General features: G+C 39.3%; 1 long non-coding RNA gene across 1 annotated transcript; it reads left to right on the forward strand.

Annotated features, from left to right (window-relative positions):
* On the forward strand, window positions 1-27,936 carry LOC143679004 (uncharacterized). Its single transcript, XR_013173517.1, has 3 exons — window positions 1-299; window positions 26,899-27,077; window positions 27,819-27,936. It is a non-coding gene; the product is annotated as an uncharacterized LOC143679004 (long non-coding RNA).

The raw sequence follows: 27,936 nt of genomic DNA on the forward strand, positions 1-27,936 counted from the left end.
ACCATGCCAGGCTGAGAGCCTGGTGGATGGGGGAAGGGAGAGTTGGGGGGGTCCCTCTCCTCAACTCCTCGAGCCATCTCCTGAAATAACTCACCTTCCTTAACTTTAGGCATCTGGAAATCTGTGTCCTTTCCCCTGTATATATTAGATTGACTCCACTCCTACTGAACCTAAAGCCCCACTGTGATATTCCCATCATTTAAGGGAACTGAGCATCCATTAAAGGTCAAAAGGATGCTCTTTACTTCCTACAGATTTCTGGAGACTTACCCCCACGTGATCAGTGTTGCCTGATTAAGGTAAGCACTAGAGCAGTGATTGGATTATTCAGGTGGATTATTATTACACAGGTGATAGGAAAAAAAGAATATAGCCCTGGAGACATTCTCTTGTTTTCCCGCTTTAAAACATTTATTTAATTAGCTAACAGCACAGAAACTGTTCTTCCCAGAAGCTATGGAATACCCCAGTTAGAGAAGGGTTAAAAGAAATAAAACCTCCATAGTACAAATCGAATGCTTTGTCATTAACAAAACTGTTATAGCTTCCCTTTCTCTGAACATTTGTTTATGTTTTTCCCCACCTCCAGCAGCCTCCGGCCTTTTTGCAGGTCTAGTGCAGCTTGTGTTGAGGCTCTGCTTAGATTACTGATGTTAATAGTCTCTCCCACACCTCTCCACCTTTGTTCAGAGCTCCAAGCCTCAGAGATGGGGCCACACTTTCAGCACCCCCAAGTAGCTCTGAATGTCTTTTGAAGGAGGTACTCATGCCAGTGTATTCTCTTGGCTCTTTCTAACTTGCTCCCTCTTGTTTCTTCCTTCTGATGAGAGACATTTTCATTTTATCACCGGACTTCTTAGGGAATCAGACTTTTATTCCTTCTCAACAGCCATCACACAAAATAGAAGGTGTATTAAACAAGCCTCTTCACACCACAGATAAGGAGCTGTGCATCGTAAAAGCAAGGGCTGGGGATTTGGGGTCAGTATGGTGTACTGAGCTGACAGAAAATAACTCTAGTTCACGGCTGACCCCTCTCCAAACACATGGGAATACTGGATAAAATATAACACAGTGTTTTGAAAACATAGCCAAGCGCAGTTAAGAAATCACCAGAGCTAGGTTAACAAAGAGAAAACTAAAAGTCAGGGTGGCTAGTGGTTGTAAAGCCAAATGGCTAATGGGATTATCCAGTCGGCTGGGGGCTGGAGTTTCTGATACCTAATTGGGGAGGGGAGATTGGGCTGCAGGCCCCAAGCAGTGGAGTTGAGTTGTCATGAAGAGCTGGCCTGTCTCTGAACCAAGAAGAAGGAAATCTCTGCCAACCATCTTGGATAGTAGTGAGGAAAGCTTGATGTTCATTCTGGCCACCGGTATATGACGAGTCATTATCAAGAAACTTGTCAGGCTTGGGGTGTGAATTCTTGCTGCTAACGTGGTACAGGGACCACAAGTGAGGAGTTAACATAAAACCAGTCAGGAACCCCTGCAGGGCCCTGCCGATGCCTTGTGGGAAGGCGCATTTCCATAGCCCAGGGCTCATAGTAACTCCACGGAAAATAATCCCCAATGAGGAAAGGCTCATAGTCGAATGTTACAATTCACCAAGGAAAACGAAACACAGTAAAGGGCAGTCAGAAGTCACCAAGGAAAACAAAACACAGTAAAGGGCAGTCAGGAGTCAGAAGAACAGATATTTTCACCCCAATATCTGGACGCAATAGAACAATTTGAAAGAAACTTTAATAAGTACCTTGGAAATGTCAAAGTATTAAAGAAGGAATAAACACCAGGGTGATATGAAAAGAACCATATAATAAAAGAAGATGTGATTGTCATAAAGAATATAGGGAAAGTCTAGAAATAAAAAATATAATAGTTGAAATTTAAAAATTCAAGGGGGGGAATTAGTGAATTTTAAAAAATTAGGTCTAAGGTAATAATCTAGAATGTAGCTCAGGAAAACAAAGAGATGACAGCATGAAAGCAAAGCTAAGAGGTAGGAAGTTAGAATGAGGTCAGACATTTATATATGAGTTTGAAGAGAGAGAAAAGGGGAAAGACAAATGCTTAGGATAGAGATAATAAGTCATGTTTGACTTTGTTAAGTACATATGTTAAAATCTTAAATGTAAATAATTCAATAACAAAGCTTGTAAAAACACTAAGCTCAATTCTTAAAAGAAAAAGGAATAGAACGCATAACTGCCAAACCAATAAAAAAAAATTTTGAAAAGGAATTAAAAAAAAAGACTGGATCAATTCAACAGTAGGCCTCAAAAGAGAAAAAAAGCAACAAAGACTCAGTAAATTGGGCTTTGAAGGTGGTCAGACTTTGGTTCAGCAACTGCTTAGCTCTGTGGCCAATGCCAGGGATAGATCTCCTAATCTTTCTGAGCCTCATTTTTCTCTATGGTTAAATGGGGGCTATAAGTCTTTACGGTGTGGTTTTGAGCATTATACAAGATAATGCATATAAAGTGCCCAGCACAGTGGACAGCCATATCATGTAATAGGTGCTTCCTAAATGTCAGTTCTCTGCCCACCTCCTACAGCCTTAAGTACACCATGAGAATTTTCCCCTTTATCCTGACATCACACCATCATGGTATGGCTCATGCCCAGTTTTTTTTCCCTGTACCTGGTGAGGATTGTGGTAGCTGAGGGATTAATGTAATGGCCTGGTTTGGAGCTCCTTTGGAAAAGGAATTTAGTCTTGTCTCTATCCCTTATTGGGCAAATCATGACTATTATTTGAACCTCAATTTTCTTGTGTGTAAAATGGGTCAACGATAGTGATACCTATCTGTGGTGGTTTGGAGCTGTATATGCCCCAGAAAATCATGTTCTTAAACTTCATCCATTCCTGCGGGTATGAACCCATTATAAGTAGGACTTTTGATGAGATTACCTCAACCAGGGTGGGTCTTAATCCTATTCCTGGAGTCCTGTATAAGAAGAATGAAATTCCAACAGGGAGAAAGAAAGCCATGGGAAGCAAGCAGATAGGATTCAAGGGAAACTGGAGGAGGGCGGAGAGGCCAGGAGAGGCCGCCATGTGACTTATCATGTAACATAAAGTCAAGCACCAAGGATCTCCGGCAGCCAGCCCTAGAATGTCTGTCTTTGGGAAGAAAATATCACCTTGATTTGAACTTCTCCTAGTTTCAAAACAACGAGCTAATAAATTCCCAGTTGTTTAAACCATTGCATGGTATTAGCTTGAGCAGCCCAGGAAAAATAAAACATTATCTTAGGGTTTTCTCATCATTTCTCATCATTTACATTAATGTAAGAAAGGTGACATGATGTGTAAACTGCCAAGTGCTATCTATTGTTATAGGAAAATGTTGATCTTGTTGGAAGCCTTTGAATGCATTGCCAAGTCAAGTGAATCCTAACCATCATTCTAGTCAATTCTGCTCCTTTGTGGCTCACTGGGAATAAACATTTTCTCTCACACACATTTGCTATGTATTCATTCTTTCAACACACTTTTTGCTTAGTAGTGTCTATTACATGCCAAACATCGAGGGCCGTCTTGGCCCTCAAAGAACTGATATTGCCTCCCAACTTTATTGTGCATAAGAATCATACTGGGTAACTTGCTAAAAAATGTTTCCTGCCCCTGAGATTCAGATTCAGTGTTAAGGAGTTAAGGAATATGCATTTCAAATAAGCATGCCAAGACATTCTGATGCAAGAGATCCCAGATTCATACTTTGGGAAACACTAGCCTCATTCTTCCAGAGTCAGCATGGCCTACCAGTATGTCTCCTCTGTACCAGTCAAAGTCTCCACTCTGCTCAGGCCTTCTGTTGAAACTTAAGAGCTCAGAGGGAGGGTATGGAACTCTGTTTGGCGGCTTTGTCCTCAGGAACGTAGGCCTCCTTTACCTCCCATCCTCTCATCAGACTAAATAAACCCAATAACAAAACCCTTTAGGCCTAACCGATACTAGATAGAGGACTCTGAAATGAGGACAAGCACCTTTGAAAGGTGTATTTATAATGAATGGGCCCTAAGATTTCCCACAAGGCTACTGGTTCATACTTTTTCTTTGAGTTCTTTAGACTCTGATTTTCTTGTCCATCCTGTTCAGATGTAATATCTCCAGCTGTGTTAACTCATCATCTGGCCCTGGGCAGCTTGTGATATTTTGCCTCCACTATCCTTGAAGGAGAATAGAAATTCTGCTTCTTCGTTCACTGGAATGTGGAGAGAAGATGAGGCCAGGCTTTCATAGTACCAGAAAACACACTGGACCCCAAATATGAGTTTAACACAGGGGGACCAGCACCAGTGTGGAGACAGAGGCCAGGAGGCCAGGTTCTGAGGACCGCAGTTTCCCAGGCCATTCTAATGACGTTCCCTCCACCCCAGTACTTCTCTGTGATGAGACCAGTTCATCTTCTTTCTCAGTCCAAGCTGGTATAATCTCCCCTCAGCTGCTTGGGAGTCTAAATCTTTCTTTCCTCCCCACGTCTTGCTCCATATAGCCTTCTTGTCCATTCCCCTGTTCCTACCTGGACATTAGCTTTTCACAGACATGGGCCATGACACTCATGTTTATCTTTAAAGAGACAAAGAGTTTTCAATCTGTTGACTGTTAGATTGTAAGGAGCTTAAGAAATTATCTAATAGAGTTGACTATCCTACCTCAACTTCCCTCCTCTTCAATTTACAGATGTCAAACACGATATGCAGAGAAGAAAAGTGATTCCTTATTTTTTATTGAACTCACAGTCAGACACAAGTGTTTCACCTTATCCTCAATATGAGTTACCCCAAGACAGAAATACATAAGATAACATCTAGGTAGATGCAGATGGGAGCAGAACTGTGGAAGGAAGAAGAGGAGGCATCCAAAACTTGCAGACAACCTATCAAGTGGATTTAGTTGGCTGTCTTTGATCCTCCTATTACTGAAAACCACAAAGCATCTTTCCTTCTATGTGATCTCATTTACTTTCATAATAGTCTCAGAATTTAAGAGGGGTAAGGGTAACTCTTCCCTACTGCATGCATAGGAAATAAGCTGAGCTTCAGAAAATTCATTTGATTTGCCCATGGTTGTAATGTCAGGACTCTGAGCACAGGTCCTTGTTTACCAGGTCCATGCTGTTTGCATTCCTGGTTGTTCCACTGCTAAGAGACCAGAAAGGCATTTCCCTTCCCTTTGGAGAAGAAGCAGGAAGTAAAATACATGTCTCTTTGTCCAGAGTCCTTCTTCCAAGTTAGAAGCATCTCCTGGTAGACAGGCCAGGAAGACAGGGAGATGCATTCCCCTCATTTCCTTTGGTGTGTTTGGCCTTGTTCCCATGGCAGATGCCAAAGATTGACATGGCAGGAGAATAGTCTGTGCTATATTACCATGCCGCTTTTAGTTCCACAACAAGAATCTGAAGGAATCCCTTGATTGTCTTTCCTTTTTCCATTTATTTCTTCTTCCTTTTTTCTTTTTCTTTTCAAAATCCATGAAAATCTATTGCCTCCCTCCATTATCTAGGTCTAAGAGAATACCCTAGGATTGAAACAAATAAATAGCAGCAATACACAAGGTTTGTATTGTAGTCTGCCACCACCCAGATGTGGAGAAAATCATTTAGCCTCTCTGCAGCTCAGTTGTTCCAACTGTGCCATGGGAAAAACAAAACAAGCCTTTGCCATCTCAAAGGGCTGACGTGAGACTCAAATGCGAACATAAATACGAAAGAAGCATGAAAGCCTAGAGTGCCATATAAGCATGAACCCCACAGGTTAACAGCCATTATCATTACCACAATAAATCCTCAACTCCCAGAAGCTTTCTACAAACCAGAACTCCTTCACGACTCTTCCTTCAGAAGGCAAATGATGGTGAATCAAGCTGATATCTGGAATTTATCTTTTGATGAAGTAACTTCTGTCCTCTGCAGTTCATTCGGTCTTCATCGCCTTCCTTTCTTCTTCTTCTTCTTTTTTTAATCTACATAATCACCTTGAGACTTGGTCTTCTAGAAATAATCATCTGGAGGGCCTTTAAGATCCATGTTCATCAAAGAAAGCATCAACCATGCTCACTAGGCTGTGCTTACGTGGGAAGAGAGTACAGTCAGACATTTCAGAAAGCTATTCAGCAAGTTTTCAGAATAAACTTAGTTACTTAGAAAGCTCAATTTATCAGAACAATTCATTTCATGAATGTTCTGGTTAGTCAGTTATGCTGCATTGTTACTTCCAAAAGCTTTTCAATAAATGTTGAATTGAATGGAACTCCACAAACCCTGTCTTCTCACTCACTAGGTCTAGAGAATGATGAAGAGTGGGACCCAGCCAGCCCTCGCTAGCTCGTGCTATTCTGAGCCAACTGGAGGCGAGGTCGTGGTAGGCGACAGCCTTCTAGAATCATTCCCCACAGGACCCTGAAAACAGGCAACAATTCTGGGTATAAATTATTCAACAAACATTGAAGTGCACTTGTTGGATCCCTGCAGGCAAAATGTGCCAGGCATTGTGGAAGGTAGAGATAAAGGCAAACTGTGGTACTTGCCCCAGTACAGCTTACAGTCTATTTGGGGGTGGGGAGAGCAGAAGGGGAGAAGAACATATGTGAAAAGCTCTGCAAAAAAAAAAAAAAAAAACACACTCCCAATGCATAAGGAGACACATCCAAGAGTGTTCACTGAAGCATTGGTTGTACTAACAAAACATTGGAAACCACTTAAATGTCTGTCAATGGGAAAACTAACTGACACATCTGCACTACAGAATACTATATATCAATAAGAAAGAATGAGGTCCATCTATATGCATTGAGATCTTTCCAAGTCCACCTTCATTAGCAACTACCAGCACTTTTCATTCAAGAGACAATAAGAAGGAGGTTAAAAAAGAAATAATTAATTGCCATGAGATATGGATAGCTACCACAGTCTCTTAACACTGTAGCTGGTCATGAAGCTGAAGGTGATAAACATAATTTCCCTTTTTATTGCCCATTCCATATTCCCCTTACTTTGCCAGTATTTAACCTAGTATTTTAATTTCCTGGCTGCTGAAACAAATACCACATAATGCATTGGCTTAACAACAGGCATGTATTGGCTTGCAGCTTTGAGGCTTAAAGCTCAAAATCAAGCATCATCAAGGCAATGTTTTCTCCCAGAAAACGCGTCCTGGGGCTGGTTTCTAGCAATCCTTGGTTTTTGCTCCTTTGTCCATAGGACCCTTCTGGCTTCGCTGTCTTCTGTTGACTTGGCTAGCTTCTTCTCATGACTTTCTCTCTGTGACTGAATTTCATTCTGCTTATAATAATCCTATTATCCAGTAATAGGATTAAGGCCCATCCTAATCCATTTGGGCAACACCTTAACTGAAGTAACCTCATCAAAAAGTCCTATTTACGATGGGTTTATACCCAGAGGAATGGATTAAGATTAAGAACATGGTTTTGTTTTTCAGGTGTACATAGCTCCAAGCCATCACACTACTCAAGGTTCTTTACTTGGTGAGATAACCCAAAAAATACAAATCAAAGAATCAAAGTCATTAGTGGTCCTGTCTTTATTAGGTTGTTATAGTTTTCCACATACTTTTATTAAGGACATGAGAGCATGCAAGTCATTCCACTGAATCCCCTGGGTTTCACGTACAGTCCTCAAAATGCTGCAATTGGCAGCAGCAACCCAATTTTCTCTTGGTAATTGGAATGAGTCCTCTTCCTCAGATATGGAACCCCCTACTCTGTTTGAGTCCTGAATATCCAGAGTCAAGTTCCAATTTAATCGAACTGTGGCTGTGCTGTGTTTCCTTGTGGAAACATGCCTCCCTTGAGAACTAGAACCTTCGAATCTGCCAAGTTTAAGGGTATGTGTACATCAAGGAAAAATTCTGTAAGTGTATTATTAGGTATAATTGTGGGAAGTGTCACTTCCACTGGTTCCACTTGGTTTTCAAACTTTTATATTCTGGCTTTGAGGGAAACTACGCCATAGTTTGGTCACAGATTTAAAGAATATATGGCATCCTACAGGACAGCACTCCAATTTCTCAGAGTGCTGACCCCAGCTAAGGTCATATGTAGACTTTAATGGCCCACTCCACTCTTCCTCAGAACAGATGTTTCAAGATAATGGGTCACATGGTAAGAGCTCTAAATTCCATGGATGTAAGCCTATCACTGTGCTATTTTGTATATATAAAAAAAATGAGTCCCTTCGTGTTTTGTTATGCAAGACATCATGATGATGAATAATGGATTTTGTAGTCCCCATGATAATAGTGTTGGCAGAAGAGTTTCAGGAAAAGAGGGTAAATATAGAATATGTATATATTCCCATGAAGACAAAGCACGGCCTTCACAAAGACAGAAAAAATTCAATAAAATCAGGTGAATGACTGGTTGCTACATGGATTGGTGCCCTATCCAGGGTTCACTGTTGTCTGCTATGGTATTTGCCAGAGAAATCTTGGTGAATGGAAAGATCTGTTGTCATGACTATTTCTGCCACTGTAGCCCCTTTATACCTGGGCTCATGGAGCAAGCACCAGGATGGCTGGGAAAGAAGTTTTCTATAGTCACAAAATAGGTCATTTTGCCCATCTTATTTTTAAAAACTTCCTCTGCAGTAAATACTCTCTGGTGACCACTTCCGTACATCATTTATACCTTCACTGACTATACCTGTTTCCAGAGATTCATTCACATACCTCTCTCCCTAATTCTTTTTGCCATATCAATCTTCTACTTTTAGTTTTTCCAAGTCCCTAAATCAGTCAAACTTGCCTGTTATCCCAACCCATGAGACTATATAGATCTTTACTTTAGCCCACCTTTCTTTCCAAGTAAATCAGATGTTTTGTCCAAGATTCTGCCCACTGGGAAGATTTTCATCATCACCATCTTTCAGGGCCAGTCCTGAGTGGGAATGTAATGCTTCAACCACCCACTCCTGGCTGGTGTCAGCATACAAATAGATCTATATAAACCAGACCTATAGTGTTCCCTCTTCTATTAACTGGTAGGACAGAATTTCCCATGAGGCCTTTCATGTGGTTTGAGGAAGGAGATGCAGAAACAGTGGGAATAGATGCGATGGGAGTCTCAGTCAATTTACCTGTGCCACCAAGACTTCTTCAGACCTGGTCTCATATGTGTCATCTTAATTTAATGATGGAATGCTGCTGCAGACCTCTATCTTTATGATTTTGTGGATAGCACCAATTGATAATGGACAGCTCAACTAACATAATCATTTGGAATCCTTTGGTCAAGAGTTAGATCCTTCAAGTGTCATAGGATCCACTGGGTCATGAGGCATAAGTGGCAGACAACTTGTACTGCAGCCCAGACATGATGAAGAATCCTCTAATGTTCTTCAACCCACCCTAAAATGGCAGCATTAAAGGTTACGAGTAATGATGAGTAATGATACAGAGCAGAAAACCAAAACGTGATATGTTTAAAAAGACCCAGTAAGCCTTGGGCCTTTTTCTTTGTAATGCATAGTTAAAAGTGCAGCAATTAAACTTTCACTTTGGAAAGCTAGACTACGGGATCCTTAACAATTTCACCAACTGCAGTCAGGTTCTTGAGTTTCGTGGGGTTTATCCTTTCTCTGGCATTTCTATATCTTATATGTCTATATCAAGTATCCTTTCTACATCTTGTTCACCAGTTTCAATTGGCATAATGTCATCAATATATTCCCAGCATGAAATATCACAGGGAATCAAGGGAAATTGATGTAACTCTGACATAAAACTATGAAGGTGTATAACTGTCTCTTCCAGGTGAAAGCAAGCTACTGCTGGTTTTCTTACTCACTTTGAGATAAAAATCTCTTGCAAAGTCAGTAGTTATATACTAGGTGCCATCACACCAGTAAAAAGACCACATCCAGACAGCAGCTGCAATTGGTATCACCTAAATGAGTTTAGGACAATCGGTAGTCATTCTCCTAGGCCCACATGGCTATTTCTCTTACTAATTAGGTATCAAGCAGGAATTTAATTGGGACCACCGCCCCTTTATCTTTCAAGTCTTTGTTGGTGACTCTAATCTCTGTAGCACCCCCAGAAATGGGTATTGTTTGTGGTTATTCCTTTGTAGGCATCAAGGGGCATAACCAGTTTTCCAGAGGCTTCATCTTGGCCTTATAATAGCTGTTATTCCATGGATTAGGAAAACAAATTTGCAATTATTCTAATAATCATTTATGACTATTCCAGATCCATTTTCAAGAACTAAAGAAACAACCACAGATAGTCCATAGGCCCATTAGACTCATTGCAAGATGACTCACGATTTCACTTATCATCAGAACGTCATATGTCTCTCCCATGGCTGATGGACCATGATGATTTTTAAAGTCTCCAGAAATTAGCCTCAGTTTTAAACTAGTGTCAAATAACTTCTGCAAGGTCTGAGATGTTTGCTTTTTTCCTGTGCCTAGTCACTCTAGCAGGTGGCCTCAGGTGCCTTTGGGGAGGGCATGGAGACAATGAACAGAATATACTTTTGGTCATCTTTTAGGATTCTTCCTTAAAGGTACCTGGCTTCTGTCTCAATTAAGTTTCTGAGTTTGTAGGCTACCTTATCTCAGGGAACTGGATGCCGGCTGAGAATTGTCCCTGTAGCTTCTCAAATAAGGTTCCTATACAATGCAACTATAATTTCCCCCAAGTACATAGATCTGTGCTGACTAATAAGGTAGCTAATACCTTCATGTGGTTACTGAGCACTTGAAACATGACTAGTCCAAATTGAGATGTGCTTACATGCAAAATAAACACCAGATTTTGAAGATTAAGTCTGAAAAAAAAAATCTCAATTTCTTATATTGAATACATGTTGAAATAATAACACTTGATTTATTTTGGGTTAAATAAAATGTATTATTAAAATAACATCACCAATTTATTTTTACTTTTTAACATGGCTACTAGAAAATTTAAAATTACAAATGTGGTTTGCATTATATTTCTATTGGATTGTGCTGATAAAGATCAAGAAATACCATTGCAGGCTGCGTTTCTATTTTATTCCTAAGGATCCTATGATCAATTGTCCACCTACCATCATAAATCTATGTAGCACATAGCACAAATTACTCTGATTATCATTCTATCTTCTATCTTTGTGGCTTTTTAGAGTAATTGAGCCCAGCTTGTTTCTGAACATCTGTCACTGTGGATTTCCATTGTTACCATTAATATTAGAGATCCATTCAACGACAGTATTTCTCACTGTCGTCTCTGGGTGATAGAGGCTAGCCTACCAGAGAATATTTCAGGGATGCTGGTGTTCTTCCCACTGATGAAAATTTTGTAATGCTTTTGGAAAGGCAGTATCCTCTGGGATTTGGGGGAGGAGTTAAGCAAGTTGAACATAATCAATATATTTCAACTTTCCATTACTCTAAGCTTTGGACTCCTTCTAAAATATGCTCAGAAGTTCCAGCATACCCAGCCTCAGTGGATGTGGGGAACTATTGAATTCAGGGCTTAAGTAGGCAACCAAGCAAACTATTAGATGTTTAAACCACCTTATTGTGTCTTGAATCATCTATTTTGAATTCATCCATTTTGACAAATTCATTCAACCCATCTTTATATCTCATCCTCTTTGGCCTAACAAGCTTAAAATCTATTCCTATATATTTTCTCCAGGTTCCTGCCAATACAAGTAGGAAAACATTGCAATTCCTTTGGAATATAACTGTATCTTCTTGGAGAAGATTTTAAAATTTTTCTTCTGGGCTATAATGAGATCCAGTTCTCATTATGAGCTTGGAGGCGATGAGATAAGGTGATGCTGGGTCTTGAGGACAATAGGTACCCTCTTGCTATGTGAAACAATAGAGAAGTCTTTTTGTAAGGGATTCCTTTCTGTAGCAAAGAGGGGTTGGATGTTCATTTACTTGAGTTGCAGTGATATCATCTCAAATGTCCTCTTACTAATCACAGCATACAAACCCTTCTCAATGAGTGCCCTAAGATTAGTATAGAGACAAAATAAGGTTGTAAATCATAAATTTTCAACAACCACAATTACATTTTAGGCCTTACCCCTCACAATGTCTGCTCTGAGGCACATAATAAGGGATTCTTTTAAGGCCTCCATAGAAACTTTCTGGCACTGCACCCATGTCTTTAGTCAGAAATTTAAGGCTCAAAGTTTCTCTCTTTCTTGTAAACTCTCCAGCAGAGTTAAGAATACTGCAATTATAATCACCACTGTTTCCATAACAATCAAGTGCAGCAGTTACTTGAACACTTCAAACTCTTCCTTCCATTGGTTTTCCATTTTACATAACCTTCAGTGATTATTTGAATAATTTTAATGCTACTCCATGACACAATTACCAGCAAACCATTTAACCAGCAAAAGATCATTTATGCATTCATTAAAAATGTGAGAAACCTGGTCCCAGAATTTTATTTTGAATGTTGCTTTCTGAGACCACTTTAGTCACCAACTACTGTATTAGTCAGGGTCTCATCAAGAAACACCATCTATGCCAGATGGTTAAATGAAGATATATATATATATTTTTTTTAACATGGGCAGGCACCGGGAATCAAACCCGGGTCCTCGGGCATGGCAGGCAAGCATTCTTACCTGCTGAGCCACCATGGCCCGCCCAAATGAAGATATTTTAATGAAGAGACATTACAGAGGTATGGGCAGGGTTAAGGAGCAAATGAGGAACATTAAGGAACTCAGAGTCGAGCAACAGTGTGAAGCTATTACTATCACCTGGGCTGAAAAGGCAAAGGAGGCAAATATTGTTAGCAAAAGGAGAAGTGAGAGAGTTATGGAGTAGGGGCGACATGGAAAGGTCACAGTCACTGCCAGAACTGTGATACAAGTATAAAGAGATAGCAGCTAAGAAACATTCCAATATCATTGCCAAACTCAGTTGGGAGCCAGAGGCAAAGGAGCATAGGTGATAGAGTTCAAAGACTGGGGTCAGTATACTGAACATCAAACAGGGTAGAGAAGATCTGAGATTGGATTTTAGGGTTGAGGGCAAAATGAAAAAAAATTTCCTTAAATCCTCTTAACTAACATCAGTAAGTTAAGTCCCCAGTTTATAGAAAAGTAAATAGACTCAGAGAATTGCTAGCTCAAGATCATATAAATAGCAAATGGTAAAGTTACAGTTTGAACCTGGGCAATTTGAACTTGAGTTTTTTATGTCATGCTAAATGAGATTAGTTGGGCTAGAGTAAAGTGTTCAATTAGAGGAGCAATGCAGACAAAGGTTAAGGCCAAGTCATGGAAAGCCTTAAGAGCTAGTCTAAGAAATTCTTTAGCTCTCCCTCTGTATTAGTTTGTTGAAGCTGCCAGAATGCAATATACCAGAAATGGGACAGCTTTTAAAAAGGGCATTTAACAAGTTATAAATTTACAGTTCTAGTGCTGAGAAAACGTCATTTACAGTTCTAGTGCTGAGAAAATGTCCAAACTAAGGCACTAGCAAGAGGCTACCTTCGCTCTAGAAAGGCTGATGCTGTCTTTAACACCACTGTCAGCTTGGAAGGCACATGGCTGGCATTTGCTGGTCCCCTGCTCCTGAGCTCCATTGCTTTCAGCCTGTTTCCTGTGGGGGTTCCTCACTGGTATCTGTTGACCTTCATTTAGCTTTATCAGGACACAACTCTGGGTTCTGCCTTGCTTAGCAGCTCATGGGAAGGCACATGCCGATGTCTGCTGGGCTCTGACTCTCCAAACGTCTGGGTCTTGTGTTGGCTCCGTCAGTTCTGAAGCAATTGCTCTTCAAGCATCTGCATCTGCTCTGAGCTCTCTCCAAAACATTTCCTCTTTTAAAGGACTCCCAGTAAACTAATCAAGACTCACCCTGAATGGGCAGAGTCACATCTCCATCTAGTCAAAATGTCATACCCGCAATTGGGCGCATCACATCTTGGTGGAGATAATCTAATCAAAAGTTTCTACCCTACAATATTGAATCAGAATTAAAAGAAATGGTTGCCTCCACAAGATTGGATCAAGATTAAAACATGGCTTTTCTGGGGTACGTAATGGTTTCAAACTGACACACCCTCCAAATACAAGATAAGTACCACATCTGCCCCTGCAGATCTTTAATCAAGCCCTGTAGGAACTACCAAGCCCACTGGCATTTGCTTCCTCTTCTAAGTAGCCTGGGCCACTTAGTCAACCCTAGAGAACCTTCTAGTGCTCACAGTGTGATGGACATTGGTTGTTTGGGCCTCACATTAGCTACTCTCTTTCATATGTTAATTATTCTATCATAGTGCTTCAGGGAAAACTCCCCCCCCTTTTTGACCATGTGTTGTGTGTTGGTGTCCTAAGTCAGAAAGCATACTGCATTACTCCAAGAACACTGATTGGTGCAAAAGTATACATATGATCCAAGTCAGGCCAAAAGGAGCCAGCAGAAGTCAAATCCTGAAAGTTCGTTAGAAGAATAAGAACCTGAGAGGAATTGGGGGGAGAGCTTTTTTTGCAAATTTCCAAATATGGAGGCTTGAGACTGAAGCCAATGTAGAACAAAGCAGACTGAGAGATGATCAAAATTATGCCCTAATTCCAGCTTTAGCCATAGCCTGACCCATCCCTAGACTTTTTGGCAGATAAACCATAAAATCCCTCTTTCACTTAAGACAGGGTAAGGTTTTCTGTCTCTTGCAATCACAAGGCAAATGAAGGTTGAGGAAGTGGCCCATCTTTCTCCAGAATGTGCTACAGCCTCTGCCAGTTATCCCACAGATTTCAGAAGCCTGGGGACTGGGTTCCGCGGTGGAAGAGACTTGTGTGATGGCAGAGGGTGAGAAGCCCTGGAAGGAGGAATTTATCCTCTGGGGATCAGAGACAAGATAAACACTTGAATCAACACACACCCCCACAGAGGTATATTTAGTAAGCTTTTTTTTTTCCTCACAGGGCTTGAAAGATCAAAATTGCTTTTTAAAAATAATAAAAAGGAAACAGCCACTGTGGTTTCTTTTGACATGAGCTCAATTTCTTGGCTGTCACAATACTTTCAAATAACATGTGTAAAATTTTGCTGGGCTGTCTCTTTTTCCCCCAAAACTCAAGGCAAAAAAACAACAAAAGCCTGCAGTTCTAACTGCATAATAGTGTTTGGTCAGAGGCTTCCTGAGATCTCTAAGATTCCTAGATGGTTTATAGGGCCTGAAGATCTCCTTGCAATTGCAAAATTGCTTTATGCAAATATAATGTGGGTTAATGATGTGAAGACAGGGGTAACAGCCTGAACTTCTAGATTCATTATTTACTGATCTTGGATAAACCCTGAAATCTGCCTGACCCCCTTTACACCTCTTTTGCATGACAATATGGGCCATCATAACTTGAGAGACCTCCTACTCCACCCTCACTACCTACTCCCAGCCCCTTCCAAACACAAACACTTACTTCCTCAAGTATCTATATTCCCCTTTAATTCTTACCTCCTTTCTTGTAGGTAAAGTTCAGATAAAAAAGCATATCAAGTTTGTTTGTTTGTTTTCACATTTCAAAAAAATATTTTTATTGAGAAATCTTCACACACGTACAATCCAACCATATTATAAAATCAATGTTTCACATCATCACATAGCTGTGTATTCATCACCATGATAATTTTTAGAACATTTGCATCATCCAGAAAAAGAAATAAAAAGAAAAAGCTCATACACCCCATAACCCTTACCCCTCCCTCTCATTGACCACTAATATTTCCATCTGCCCATTTTTTTTACTCTGTATCCACCCCCCATTATTTATTCAATGTTTCCTTATTTTTTTACTCATCTGTCCATACCCTGGTTAAAAGGAGCATCCGACACAAGGTTTTCAGAACCACACAGTCACATTGTAAATGTTATATGTTCCTATAATTGTCTGCAAAAACCAAGGCTACTGGAACACAGCTCAACAGTTTCAAGTACTTCCCTTCAGACCCTACAATACACCGTAAACTAAAGAGGGGTATCTACATAATGCATAAGAATAACCTCCAGGATATCCTCTCGACTCTAATTGAAATCTTTCATCCACCAAGACTTTATTTTGTCTCATTTCTCTCTTCCCCTTTTTGGTCAAGAAGGCTTTCTCAATCCCATGATGCTGGGTCCTGGCAAATTTCAGGAGTCCTGCGCCACATTGCCAGGGAGGTTTACACCCCTGGGAGTCATGTCCCACATAGGGGGGAGGGCAGTGAGTTCATCACTGAGTTGTCTTAGAGAGAGAGCCCACATCTAAGCAACAGAACAGGTTCTCTGGAGGTGACTCTTAGGCAAAATTATAAGTGAACTTTTCTTCTCTTTTGCAGGAATAAATTTCCTAGCAGCGAACCCCAAGATTGAGGGCTTGGCCTATTGAATTGGTTTGTCCCCATTGCTTGTGAAAATATCAGGAATTCCCCAGATGGGGAAGTTGAATATTTCTTCCTTTCTCCCCAGTCCTCAAAGGGGATTTTACAAATAGTTTTTATTATCTGCCCAAATTACTCTGAGATAGCATATTAAGTTTTAATCAAGATTGCAGCCCTTCCTGTTGGTGGTAGGGTGGGGTATAGGAATCCTGTAGTTTATGCAGGATTGTTCTGTAAACCCACAACTTCTCCAATAAAAAAAAAAGAAGATTAGCCATCCCATCTATAATTTTGATCCCACCTTACACTTTGGTCTTAGTCTTCACTTAATCTCTCCATTACTCTTTAAAAAATGGTTTAATTGGTTTAATTGAGATATAATTTACAGGCAGTAAAATGCATCCATTTTGAAAAATGAGTGAGTTTTGAGAAATAAATACACTTATGTAACCATGGCCACCATAATCAAGATATAGAACAGCCAATCACCACAAAAAGCTGCTTCGTAAGTCAATTTCCCTCAAGCTCCACCCACCACCATCCTCTGCTCACTGTCAGGCTTCCTGCCAGTATAGTTCTTCATATAAATGGAAGCATCCAATATATACTTTTTTTTTTAACATGGACAGGCACTGGGAATCGAACCCGGGTCTCTGACACGGCAGGTGAGAACTCTGCTGCTGAGCCACCATTGCACCACCCAGCCTATTGTTACACCGCTCCTATATACTTTTTGTGTCTAAGTTCTTTTGCTCACCATATTATTTTTGAGATTTGTTTGTGTTGCTGCATATACCATAGATCAGTGATTTTATTGCTGAGTAGTATTCCACTGTCTAGCTATACTACAATTTATTTATTCATTCACCTTTGATTGACGTTTGGGTCATTTTCAGTTTGGGGCTATTGTGAATACAATTGCTGTGAAAATGCATATATTTGCCTTTGTGTGGACATGTTTTCATTTCTCTTGAGTAAATATCAAGAAGTAGAATTCCAAGTCTTATTGTAAGTGTACATATACTTTATAAGAAGCCGCCAAATTGTTTTCCAAAGTAGATGTATAATTTTACGCTTCCGCCAACAATGTTTGAGAGTTCCAGTTGCTTTGTATCCTTACCAACACTTGGTATTGTCAGTTTTTAAAATGTTTGCCATTTTAGTGGGTGTATAGTGGAATCTCATTGTGATTTTCATTTTCGTTTCCTTGATGACTAAAAATGTGAAGCATCTTTTCAAGCACTTATTGGCCATTTATGTATCTTCTTTTGTGAGGTGTCCAAATCTTTTGCATTTTTTTTCTTGTTATTGAGTTAGCAGAAAACGTCACAAATTTAATGAAAGACCAAATAGCAAAATGGCTGTGCATTATTAGTAGTGACAGACAGAAATTGGCAGAATGGATAAAAAAGCATGATCCAGTTATAGGCTGTTCATAAAAGACTCACCTTAAATTCAAAACACAAGTAGGTTGAAAGTGAAAGTATGCCAATGGTAACTAAAAGCTGGGGTAGCTATGCTAATATCAGACAAAATGGCCTTTAAGTAAAAAGTTGTTATGAGGGAAAAAAATTCACTATATACTGATAAAACAGTCAATTCAACAAGGAGACATAACTATGTAAATATATATGCACTGAATGGTAGAGTACCAAAATATGTCAAGCAAATATTGAAAGATTTGAAGGAGCCATAGGCAGTTTTACATTAATAGTAGTAGACTTCAATACACTGCATTCAATAAAGGATAGAATATCTAGACAGAATATCAATAAGGAAATAGAAGATTTGAATTATTAGGTCTATAAACTGACTAAACCTAGTATGTGTATATATATATATACATAGAACACTTCACACAACAGCAGCAGACTACACATTCTTCTCTAGAGTACATGTGTCATTCTCTGGAATAAACCATAAAATAAGCCTCAATAAATTAAAAAATCATACAGTATTTTTTCTCTAACCACAATGAAATGAAGCTAGAAATCAATAACAGGGAGAAATGGAAAATTCACAAATATATAGAAATTAAACAACACTCTTAAACAACCATGGGTCAAAGATGAAATTACAAGGGAAATTAGGAAATACCTTGAGTTAAATAAAATGAAAACACAACATACCAAAACTTATTGAATGCTGCAAAGGCAGTGCTGACAGGGAAATTTGTAGCTCTGAATGTTCACGTTAAAAAAAGAAGAAAGATGCCAAATCAGAGCCCTAACCTCACAACTGGAGGATGTAAGCAGAAGAAAGGAAATAACAAAGATCAGAGTGCAGACAAATGAAACAGAGAATTAAAAACTAGAGAGGTTCCACAAAATTTGGTTTTTTGTAGAGCAATAAAATTGACAGCTAGCCTGAAAAAGGAAAAAAGAGAAAAGATTCGAATAATTAAAATAAGAAATGAGAGGGAGATCATTACTACCAATGCCACCAGAAATAAAAAGAACTATAATATACTATGAACAAGTGTAAACCAATGAGTTAGATAAACCAGTTGAAATGGAAAAATTCCTAGAAAACCACAAACTACTTCACTGATTGAAGAAGAAATAAAAAATCTCAACAGACCAATAACAAGTAACGAGATTGAATCAGTAATCAAAAATCTCCCAACAAAGACTAGCCCAGGACCAGATGGCTTCACTGGTGAATTTTTTTTAATCTTTATTTTATTTATTTACTAAACATAACAACATACAAACACAAACATTCTTACCATATGATCATTCCATTCTTTTTTTAAAATTTTTTAAACATAGTAACAAAAAACACAAACATTCTTACTTTATGATCATTCCATTCTTCATATAATCAGTAATTCACAATATCATCACATAGTTGTATATTCATCATAATTGATCATTCCATTCTTGATATATAATCAATAACTCACAATATCATCACATAGTTGTATATTCATCATCATAGTGATTTCTTAGAATGTTTACATCAATTCAGAAAAAGAAATAAAAAGAAAACAGGAAAAAATTCATACATACCATACCCCTTACCCTTCCCTTTCATTGATCACTAGCATTTCAATCTACTAAATTTATCATTATATGATCATCTTCAAGAAACATGGCTACTGGAACACAGCTCTACATTTTCAGGCATTCTCGGGTGAATTTTACTAAACGCTCTAAGAAGAATTAGCACCATTCTTGCTCAAACACTTTTTAAAAATTGGAAAACTAATTTGAAATGAATTTTATGATGCCTAAATCACCCTAATACCAAAGTCTGATAAAAATACCACAAGAAAATAAATTTACAGACCAATGTCTCTTATGAACATAGATGCTACAATCTTCAACAAAATACTAGCAAACAGAATTCAATAGCACATTCAACGTATTATACATTAGGTGGAATTTATCCCAGTTATGCAAGGATGGTTCAACATAAGAAGTCAATTAATGTAATGCATCACAGTAATAGAGCAAAAGGAAAAAATATGATAATTTCAGTTGATGCAGAAAAATCATTGACACAATCCAGCATGTGTTCTTTTTAAAAATACTTTTAAAAGCTAGGAATAGAAACAAACCCTCTTAACATGATAAAGAGCATATATGAAAAACTCACAGCTAACATTATATTCAATGGTGAAAGACTATTCTCTAAGATCAAAAACAAGAAAAGGATGCCTACTGCCATCACTTTTATTCAATACTGTACTGGAAGTTCTAACCAAAGAAATCAGGAAGGAAAAAGAAATAAAAAGTATCCAAATTGGAAAGCAGGAAGTGAAAATTTCCCTATTTACAGATGACATGACCCTACATACAGAAAATCCTAAAAAATCTGCAACGAAGATCCCAGAACTAGTAAACAAATTCAGCAAAGTGGCAGGGTACAAAATCAACACTCAAAATTCAAATAGAGTTTCTATATGCAAGTAACAAACAATCTGAAGAAGTCAAGAAAGAAATTCCTTTTACAATAGCAATGAAAAGACTCAACTATCTGGGAATAAATTGTACCAAGAATGTGAAGGACATTGTGCTGGTTTGAAAGGAAGTATGCCCCCTAAGAAAAGCCATGTTTTAATATAAATCCCATTTCATAAAGGTAGAATAATCTCTATTCAATACTGTATGTTTGAAACTGTAATGAGATTATCTCCCTGGATATGTGATTTAGTCAAGAATGGTTGTTAAACTGGATTAGGGGATGACATGTCTCCACCCATTTGAGTGGGTCTTGATTGGTTTACTGGAGTCCTATAAAAGAGGAAACATTTTGGAGAAAGAGATTTCAGAGAGAGCAGAGAATGCTGCAGCACCACGAAGCAGAGAGTCCTCCAGCCAGCAACCTTTGGAGATGAAGAAGGAAAACGCCTCCTGGGGAGCTTCATGGAACCGGAAGCCAGGAGAAGATGCTAGCAGATGACGCCGTGCTGGCCATGTGCCCTTCCAGCCGAGAGAGAAGCCCTGACCCTATTCACCATGTGCCTTCTCACTTGAGAGAGAAACCCTGAACTTCATCGGCCTTCGGAACCAAGAAGGAACCAATAAATTGATTTATTTTGTACTTACTATACATAACCACATACAAACATATTCTTATCATATGATCATTCAGTTCTTGTTATATAATCAATAACTCACACTATCATCACATAGTTGTATATTCATCATCATGATCATTTCTTAGAACATCTGCATCAATTCAGAAAAAGCAATAAAAAGAAAACAGAAAAAAAATCATACATCTTTCCCCAGATACCTCTGATTGGTCATTTCTATAGACTTGCTTCAATTGGACATTTTCTCGGCCTTAGAACTGTAAACTAGCAACTCATTAAATTCCTCTTGTTAAAAGCCATTCCATTTCTGGTATATTGCATTCAGGCAGCTAACAAACTAGAACAGATATGAACACAGAAAACTACAAAACGTTGCTAAAAGAAATCAAAGAAGACCTAAATAAATGGTAGAACATTCTCAATTTACAGATTCAACGCACCCCAATAAAAATTCCAACCACCTTCTTTGCAGAAATGGAAAAGCCAGTTTTTAAAAAATTTTTTTAATTGATTTATTTTGTACTTATTATACATAACCACATACAAACATATTCTTATCATATGATCATTCAGTTCTTGTTATATAATCAATAACTCACACTATCATCACATAGTTGTATATTCATCATCATGATCATTTCTTAGAACATCTGCATCAATTCAGAAAAAGCAATAAAAAGAAAACAGAAAAAAAATCATACATACCATACCCCTTACCCCCTCCTTCACCGATCACCAGCATTTCAATCTGCTAATTTTATTTAAATATTTGTTCCCCCTATTATTTATTTATTTTTAATCCATATGTTTTACTTGTCCATCAATAAGGTAGACAAAAGGAGCATCAGATACAAGGCTTTCACAACCACACAGTCACACTGTGACAGCCATATCATCATAGAATTATCTTCAAGAAACATGGCCACCAGAGCACAGCTCCACATTTTCAGGTAGTTCCTTCCAGCCTCTCCATTACACCTTAGTTAAACAGGTGATATCTATGTAATGCATAGGAATAACCTCCAGGATAACCTCTCAACTCTATTTGGAATCTCTCAGCCATTGACATTTTATTTTGTCTCATTTTGCTCTTCCCCCTTTTGGTCGAGAAAATTTTCTCAATCCCTTGATGCTGAGTTCCAGCTCATTCTAAGATTTCTGTCTCACGTTGCCAGGAAGGTCCACACCCCTGGAAGTCATGTCCCATGTAGAGAGGGGAAGGGCAGTGAGTTTGCTTGCTGTGTCGGCCAAGAGAGAGAGGCCACATCTGAGCAATAGAAGAGGTTCTCTTTGGGTGACTCTTAGGCCTAATTTTAAGTAGGCTTAGCCTATTCTTTGTGGGATTAAGTTTCATAAGAACAAACCCCAAGATTGGAGGCTCAGCCTATTGCTTTGGCTGTCCCCACTGCCTGTGAGAATATCAAGAATTTTCCACTTGGGGAAGTTGAATTTTCCCCCTTTCTCATTATTCCCCCTAGGGGACTCTGTGAATACTTCGCTATTCACTGTTAAATTGCTCTGGAATTTATCTGGGCATCACTCTGGACAAACCTACAAACTCTCATGCACCTACTATGGTGTTCGATTAAGCTGTCCACATAAGTTATATGAGGAAATACACTAGTCAAAATATAAATTTTGTACCAAATAAACAATTTTTTTGCTTATCTCATATATACATTAAAGTTTTAAAATATTAATTACCATCTATTTTCAACACCCTGCGTTATTGACATTCCTTTGTTCTTCCTCATGCAGAAACAGGAAAAGCCAGTTTTATTAGCTAGAGAAACAGAATCAGCAGGAGATATCTGTAGATATAAAATACATAAAAGCATCTCATGTAGCCATGGGAATGTAAGGGTCCAAGGTCTATAGGGCAGGCCACAAGCTGGTAACTCCAATAAAGTTCCTCAACAAACTCTCAGGAGAGGGTGGCTGGACTACCACGGGAATGGAAGAGTCCAAAATCCTCAAGGCAGGCTGTGAAGCCAACAACTCTGACTAAGGGTCTGGACAAATTGCATGGGAGAGGCTCACCAGCTGAAGCAGGAAGAGTTACCATCTCTTCCGGATCCTTGAAAGCTTTCCCGTGATGAGATTAAGTGTCACTGATTGCAGAAGACCCTCCCCTTAGCTGATTACAAATGCAATCAGCTGTGGATGCAGCCGACATGATCATGATTTAAGTCCATGAAATGTCCTTATAGGAACAGACAGGCCAGCGCTTGCCCAACCAGACAGCTGGGCACTGCAATCTAGCCAAGTTGACACATGAACCTGACCATGACACCAGTCATCAAATCTGTGTGGAAAGGTAAGGGGTCCCAAATAGCCAAAGCCATCTTGAAAACAAAGAATGAAGCTGGAGGACTCACACTTCTCTATCTTAAAACATATTACAAAGCCGTAGTAATCAAAACATCATGGTACTGGCTCAAGGACAGACATATAGTCCAATGGGACTGAATTGAGGATTCAGATACTAACCCTCTTATTATGACCAGCTGATTTGTGACAAGAGGTTAAAGATCATTCAATTAGTGAAGAAGTCTCTCTTCAACAAATGGTGCTGGGAAAGCTGGATGTCCACAAGCAAAAGAATGAAGGTAGTTCCCTATCTCACACCATATACAAAAATCAACTCAAAATGGAAAAAAAATACCAAATATAAGTAATCAAAACTATAACTCTCCTAAAAAAAACAAAAAAAACAAAGGGAAGCATCTTCATGACCTTGTGTTAGGCAATGCTTTCTTAGACTTTTGACCCAAAGCATAAGCAACAAAAGAAAAATAGATGAGTGGGCTTTCATCAAAATTAAAAACTTTTGTGCATCAAAGGACTCCATAATGAAAATAAGAAGATAACCTATAGAATGGGAGAAAAAAATTGGAGGCCACATATCTAATAGGAGTTTAATATCCAGAAGACATAAAGCAGTCCTTCAACTCAACAACAAAAAGACAAATAAACCAATTTAAAAATGGGCAAAAGACATTTCTCTAAAGAGGATATACAAGTGGCAAATAAGCACATGAAGAGATGATCAGCCTCGTTACCTATTAGGTAAACGCAAATAAAAACCACGAGACACCATTTCACACCCACTAGAATGGCTACTATTTATAAAACGGAAAATTACAAGTGTTGGAGAAGATACGGAGAAATGGGAACACTGGTCCACTGTTGGTGGGGATGTAAAATGGTGCAACCGCTGTGGAAATGGTGGTTTCTCAGAAAGTTAAGTATAGAAGTACTATATGACCTGGCAATCCCACTGCTATAGGTATATACCCCAAAGAACTGAAATCAGGGAATCAAACAGTTATTTACACACTGATGTTCACAGCAAGATTGTTCACAAATAATTGCATAAAGATGGAAGCAACTCAGGTGTTCATCAACTGATGAATGGATAAACAAAATGTGGTAAACAATGGAATACTGTTCAGCCATAAAAAAGGAATGACATTCTGATACATGTTGCAACGTGAGTGAATCTTGAAGCCATCATGTTGCGTGAAGTGAGCTAGATACAAAAGGGCAAATATTGTATGATCTCACCGATATGAAATAATGAGAACAGGCAAATTAATATGGTCAGAAATTAAATACAGGTTACTGGAGTCTGAGGTGGGGGTAAGGAATGGGGTTAGGTGGGGGTAAGGAATGGGGTTAGTGCTTAATTGTCACAGAGTTTCTGTTTGGGGTGATAGTATAGCACGACAACATTAGAGAAATTAACACTACTGAATTATATGATTGAGTGTGGTTAAAGGGGGGGAATTTTATGTTCTTTATACAATACTAGAACAAAACTTTTAAAAAAGGACGATATAGTGCAGTGCAACGGTGGCTCAGTGGCAGAATTCTCACCTGCCATGCCGAAGACCCGGGTCCGATTTCTGGAGCCTGCCCCTGAAAAAAAAAGGACTATACAGTGCAGTGAGCCTTAATGTAAACAATGTAGGACAGTCATTAGTATAGTTATAATAATATTGACTCATCAAGTCTAGCAAAGGTACCACGGAAATGCAAAGTCTTAGTAATAAGGAAAACTACATGTGTATGTGGGGAAGGGTATTTATATTTTCTGCATGATTTTTCTGTATACCGTACAACTTCTCTAAAACAAATTTTTAACTCAAAAAATTCTGAAATATTTCTTATATACAGCAAAGGACATCGTATAAATAATACAATAAACATCTATGTATCCACCATCCAGAATTAGCAAATGTAAACATTTTTCACCCATTTTCTTCTAGGTAAATATTTTAAAGCATAGTTTTTGAATATATATTGTTTGTTTCCTTGATTAAAATTTTCAGTGGATCTATATTATGCTCAACATAACGTCTAAACTTCTTATCTGTCTTTTAAGACCACTTTTGATAATACGGTGGTTGAGAGTGAGGGCTCTGCCCTCAGTCTTGGGGTTTGTTCATATGAAACCTAACCCCGCAAAGGAAGGCTAAGCCTACTTAAAATTAGGCCTCAGAGTCACCCCCAGAGTACCTCTTTTGTTGCTCAGATGTGGCCTCTCTCTCAGCCAACATGGCAAGCAAACTCACTGCCCTACCTCTGTCTACATGGGACTTGACTCCCAAGGGTATAAACCTCCCTGGCAACGTGGAATAGAAATCCTAGAATAAGCTGGGAATCAGCATCAAGGGATTGAGAAAACTTTCTTGACCAAAAGGGGGAAGAGCGAAATGAGACAAAATAAAGTGTCAGAGGCTGAGAGATTTCAGAGTCAAGAGGATATCTTGGAGGTTATTCTTAAACATTATATAGATATCCCTCTTTAGTTTATGGTGTATTAGAGAGTCTAGAGGGAAGTGCCTGAAACTGTAGAGCTGTGTTCTAGAAGCCTTGTTTCTTAAAGATGATTGTGTAATGATATAGCTTTCACAATGTGACTGTATGATTGTGAAAACCTTGTGTATGATGCTCCTTTTATCTATGGTATGGACAGAAGAGTAAAAAATATGGATTAAAATAAATAAATAATAGGGGGAACAAATGTGAAAATAAAGAGTGTGGGCTCTGGAGTCTACCACTTATCAACTGTGTGACCTCAGGCAAGTTGCTTAACTTCTGAGTCTGTTTCCTCATCTTTAAAGTGGAAATAATGATAGGGGACCAGTTTGAGAATTCTGTGAGATGTACAAATTGACTAGCACGATAGTTGGCATATAGTATACACGTTATATTTCTAACTCTTCCATTCTGAAATCCAAGGCAAGAGAGAGGGGTGGAAGGAAGTGAAGAGAGGGAGTTTTAAAGGGAAGGGAGAGGGAAAGGAAGGAAAAAGTGCAGTAGGGCTTAAAGAAAGAATTGAACAAGAGGAGGGAAAAAGGGAACTGAGAAGTTGAGAGGTGGGACTTCTAGACGTTTGTAAAAGAAAATATTGAGAAGGAAAAATGGCAAAAGAGGAGGTGCCTTTCCAGGATGAAAGAAGACAGGTGCTGGGGTTGCTTGGCCAGGGGTCAGCCTGAGCGAGGGCTCCCCTGGCGTAGATCCAATCCCAGGGCGGGGTCATCTGGCGCTGGAGCAGCCCTGCGGGAGGGTGATGTGGAGCTACTACCCCCTTTGCGTACAATTCACCACCTTCTCTCTGGGGATGCCGGGGAAACACTGATTATGATGATGCCAAGTCGCTTGGATAGATTCTGCTACTTGTTATTTGAGGGATAGGACAGGCATCAAGCTTTCTGGAGATTAATTTTTGATTTATTGGCGGTAACAATGATTTATTCAGATACACCTCCAGGGCAAAGAAAGGACTGTAAATATTTTAAGTGCTGCTAGCCGATGACAAGAAACATCACTGGTTGGGGAGCAGGGCAGATGAGAATTTCAAATGCCTTCCCCTAAATTACTTAAAGGCAAACTGTGAACACTTGCTAGCTTGTTTAAGACAGAGGCTGGGGTAGGGGAGAGAAACATATTAAATTGCTATCTTATTAACTCAGACATCTTCTGTTTTCTCTGTAGAGTCCATTTGCTCTCCCTGCAGATTGGATTGGATTGGCTTTCGCAGCCTGCTGAGGCAATACAAAGAGGCAGCATTCAGCCTCCTGGAGAGAGCGGAGGCTGTTCCAGGGTTAATCAGGGATAAGAGATCTGGCCCATGTGTTCCAGCAGGATTCCTGGAGCCCAGGACTGAGAAGCAGGTGGGGTGGTGGGGAAAGCCCTGGACAAGATCCCACACAGGCTGTATGATCTCAAGTGAGGCACTTGACCCTGAGTCTCAGTTTCTCCGCCTGTAAAATGGGGACGATAAGCCTTGCTGGTGCGGCAGGGTGGGGATGAGTGGCCTGGGAAGATTTGCTTTGATAATTAGAAGAAACATCCCCATAGATGTTGCTTTTCCAGTCTCTTTTCCCCTTGGGTCTCATATCAGTCCTGAGTGTCCAAGAGGGGAGAGGTGGACAATTTCCCCCAGTAAGATAAGGAAACTGAGGCTTGCTTGGGGAGTGAGAGGAAAGCCAGGAGGAGCTCACGGGTGGTGGTCAGTGTCTGGCTGCCTGCAAGCTCCTGGAGTCTGGCTCTCCAGGCCCCCTTTATTCTTCCTCACAAGGTCAAGACTAGGGTGAGGGAAGTGAGACACTCACTTCAGTTGCAAAATTTAAGGGATCGCCAAAAAGAAACTCAGTAATCAAGAAATATAATATTTTAATGCAATATTTTTAAAAATAAGAAATAATGCAGATAAATCTATGATGGACAAAATATAACATTTTAAAATAAAAGCAGGATTTGTCCTCCTCTCATAAAACAAGCTTTCTTCCTCCTGAGTGTAGAGGCAGGAATTCCCTGCAGTGGAGGAAACACTGCCTGGGACTACAGGGGGATTTTGCACAGCTTCACCTCTTTGTCAAGGGTATGACTGTTTTCCTTCTCTTGATCTCTAGCTTTCCCTTAAAAGGTTGGAGAGCCAAGCAGTCAGCACATGAGCTCTGAAGTAAGATGAGGCTGGATTGAAATCCCTACTCCATTTTTTACTAGCCATGGGATCTTGGGACAATTGTT

This window comes from Tamandua tetradactyla, chromosome 4 (genome assembly GCF_023851605.1).
Source record: "Tamandua tetradactyla isolate mTamTet1 chromosome 4, mTamTet1.pri, whole genome shotgun sequence".
Classification (NCBI taxonomy): domain Eukaryota; kingdom Metazoa; phylum Chordata; class Mammalia; order Pilosa; family Myrmecophagidae; genus Tamandua; species Tamandua tetradactyla.